We start from the raw sequence: 4,290 nt of genomic DNA on the forward strand, positions 1-4,290 counted from the left end.
TGTGTGTGTGTGTGTGTGTGGGACGGATCAACTACCTGACAAACAGGTGGATCAGGAAGTGGAGTATTCGCCTACAGCTGCGTTGTGTGGTGTGAATGGGACAGATTACTATACTATTAGTATGATTATAAACCCCTGGCTATAGGCTACACCACAGCAGTGGTTCCCAAACCGTTTCATGTGAAGGACCCCCACATTGACACTATAATTAGCCCCGCGGACCCCCATTTGAAGAGATGATGCCGCAGGGACCCACATAATATACGGTATGTTTAGCAGTGATTCTCAATCAGTTTAATTTCAAGGACCTCCCCCCCCCCCCCCCCACCCATGCAGTTTGACATGCATTAGTCTATGGACTCCCATTTAATGGCATTTCTATCTCTGAGAGACTGAGACCCCCAATATGGTAAAATCATCTGAGAGTGTACAAATGGAAACAATGTGGGTCCATTTGGTTCCTATCTATCATTTAGCTGGGGACCCCCTGGAACTCCCTCAAGGACCCCTGGGGGTTCCCGGACCACGTAGGCTACTGCACTTTTAATATATCCTTATGTAAATACACTGTAGTATTTGTTTAAATTGTATTTGTTTTAATGCTGCGTGTAACCAAATCAAATGGACCCTTATGATCCGAACGAATACATATTTAATTAAAAATATCGGGCTACAAGGTCTTACAGCACATGTATAGATTCTGTAGGTTTGCTATAGGCCTATGGCCTACCTAACAGTGTACATTACAATAGGATAGGTTACACCAGGTTATCAACGTTTTTGGCTGGGTACCCCCGGAAATGCTTAATTCCATTTTCAGCCATTCAGTTGCAAAAACAAAAATGGAATTGAAAATAATTTGGGGACCCACGCATTGAGAACCCCTGAGTTACACATATTTAACATTTGAATGAAAATGTATAATGCAATGGTAATTCTTATCCATTCATTCTTTCATTCATTGGGCCAATATGGCATTGGCTCACACACATGCAGCAGCATATCATATCATAGTCTGTTGATATCATCTGATCTTGCTGTGCAGTCTTAAGCTTCGGGATCAATGTAACGCAGCTGGGAATGATATAAAGTGATTGAAGGTGTGGATTATCGTGAGATGTACCATGGCAACCAGCCAATTAGAATCAAGTATTGGGACTTCTTGATTGCCTTCCACGTATAAACGGAACACTAATCACACGCTCACGACGCGCATGATGTGGCCTTTTGATTTGGTGTAGGGCCACCGGCTCTAGCAGGGTTCATCCGTCACTCTGCCCTCAGGGCCGATTCATACTCCTATTTTAGAGCCGAATAAAAGTCGGTTCGGCTCTGTAGAGCCTACAATGTGACGTCATTTGAGGTTCGGGGGGGGGCGGGTACCGCCCTAAAGTCGCCTCTTCGGTGCTACTGAAAATATCTGACGAGCCGAAATCATTTCGGCACTACAGCGCCGAAACAGCGGTAAAATAGGAGTATGAATCGGCCCTCAGTCTGTCTGTCTGACACACTCACTCTGAGTGTGTCAGACAGACAGACAGACAGACAGACAGACAGACAGACAGACAGACAGACAGACAGACAGACAGACAGACAGGCAGGCAGGCAGGCAGGCAGGCAGGCAGGCAGGCAGGCAGGCAGGCAGGCAGGCAGACAGAGTATCAGTGTAAACCATCATCTGGATCAACCCACTGCTCTGAGTGGACAGGGCCACTATCTGATTATTTACTCGAGTAGTTCCATTTTTAAATATTTTAATACTCCCTTTCGCAACTACTACAGCAAAGAGGCAACTTTTATACTTTTTCTTTACTCCACTACAAATTTGAAAACTTTAGTTACAAGTTACTTTGAACATTTTGATTATTATTATTATTACAAAACATATTACTCTAACCAACTACTCCCTATTTTCGAAAAATTAAGATCTTGACACATTTTGAAACCTCTGCATGTATACATTTCAAGGGCAATACTTTTGCACTTTCACCCAAACAAAACGTACGAGTATTTCTGCATTGCAGGCAGCTACGCATTCCTATCCTTTTACTACTACGTGTCTGCAGTGCATACACGTCCACGGTCCAGCAGAGCGCGTTATCTGTGCAGCCATCCTCCAACGCTCCTCTGATGGACCAGGCCTTTTATTTCTGGACCAATCCGTCTCCCTAAGCCCCGGCGTTTAGCCCCCCTGATGTGTTTAGCCTGCCGTAATTACCTCTAATGGGACAAGATATTTGTTTTTCTAGGCTTCACTGCTTAAACGTGACCGTGTTTATCTCAGCTCCCTCTCTCTCTCTCCTGAGCCTTTGATGTCTTGTCTGTTTGATTTATTTAATGAATTTGTGTATGCCTGTATTTGGTCTCGAGTCAGAACATCACAACCAAAGTGGCAATCTGGTGTTTGAGAGGAAGAGGGCTTCAAGTTATGTAAGCTAGTTGTTGTCCTAAACTATTTTGGGGAAAGATCCGGGATAACATTGATCATCTTTCATAATATATATATATATATATATATATATATATAGATAGAGAGAGAAAGAGAGATCAATTGTTGTTAAACATCTGCATCAGTCAATTTACAATAAGTCCACACAATTAGAGAATACCGAAGTAGTGTTATTTTGATCGTTTGTCTGTTGTCTCTACCAACATCAATACAGCATGGAATTGAGGACAAAATCATATCCAATAATGACAAAATATTATTTAGTTTTAGGCCCGAGAGGCTATAAAATGTCATCAAATGTTGGTCTGTGGCTCAAATGCACTGAAATAATGGACCTTGATGTGAAAAGGGTTGAAGGAAAACAATACCTGCCTGGGGTTTCATAATGGTTTCATCCGTCTCCATCCCTGCAACAACAATACCTGTCCGGGTCGGTCCAACTCACACAGAGGTAACACAGAGTCTCGTTGTATTGCGTGTGTGCGTGTGTGTGTGTGTGTGTGTGTGTGTGTGTGTGTGTGTGTGTGTGTGTGTGTGTGTGTGTGTGTGTGTGTGTGTGTGTGTGTGTGTGTGTGTGCACATGCATGCGTGCGTGCGTGCATTTGTGTATAGAGGGTCTTCTGTCTGCCTACACTACACTACAGTAGTGTGTGTTTCAGCTCAAAATCTTCCCATGTCTCGGTGAATAGAGCCCCCCCCCCTCCCGGCATCGCTCAACGGCACCCCTGTTCTCCTGTCTGTCGTCAGCACCCACTGGGTGGGCGTGGGGGGGTCCCATGCAGATAGAGCTCACAGGTATTATCCATGCATTCATTTTTCTGAACATTTCGTTTGTGTTGGTTTTTTTTGTATACCCCCACACACAGTTGATGAAAGATAGGAACCATCTCTGTGTCATCTGGGCGCCGCATTCTGCAGCACGTTTTAGAGCAGGGGGGCTTCAACGTGTTTCTAATCAGAAAACATCTCTATTAACAGGTATTGCATCACCTTCCCAACTGGAATCGGCCTGGTTCGGAGTAATCCGAGTTCCCAGAACTTTACTCGCCACTATGTGCGTGCGAGTGTAGCAACACGAGTATCGGTATAGAGCACCGAAGTCCTGGCGTAACTCGTACAGTCTGTTTCTATAGCGAAAATGTAACTAATTCAGTATCAGTAACATTAGCGTTTTCTCTCAGTCAGTTGATTCTTCATATCCATGAGTGAAACGGCCGGGGTGACATGTTTACTTTACAAACACAGTTCTTATATGAGGCGATTTAAAATCCCCCTATGGGGATTATAATGCAAATAAAAAGTACATGAACCTGTGGATTTGCGCCCTCTACCGATTGACGTCAGACTTCGGTGCTCTATTCGGTATCGGTATTGGCTAACGCAGAAATTGTGGCATTGGGATTGGATCGGGAACGAGAAAAGTGTATCCGGACATCCCTAAAATTAAGGCTTAGTTTTTCTCAGACATTTAACCCATTTAGGACTGAGGCTATAGTTAATGTGAACATATCTTATAACGTGAATGTTAATGTACTCCTCATAATATATATCTGATAGTGATAATGTGAATGGACTCCTCATAATACAGTATAATATAATATTTATTCCATTGCATTGTAGAGACTCGTGACTCGGTGGGGGAGAGTCCCGAGACGAGTCAAGTCCAAGTCAAATGAAGGGAGAGTAAATTAAAAATGTGGACCAGAGACCGAACTCGAAACGAGTCAATGACTACTACAACAATACTAACATTTGTTTGTTTGACTTTTTGCTTGTAGATCTGCTATTTTCATCTAATGTTTGTCCCATAATAAGGATTCTAGGGGTCTGAGGATCCCCTG

This window comes from Protomyctophum bolini (assembly GCF_963924005.1).
Source record: "Protomyctophum bolini genome assembly, chromosome: 9".
Lineage (NCBI taxonomy): Eukaryota > Metazoa > Chordata > Actinopteri > Myctophiformes > Myctophidae > Protomyctophum > Protomyctophum bolini.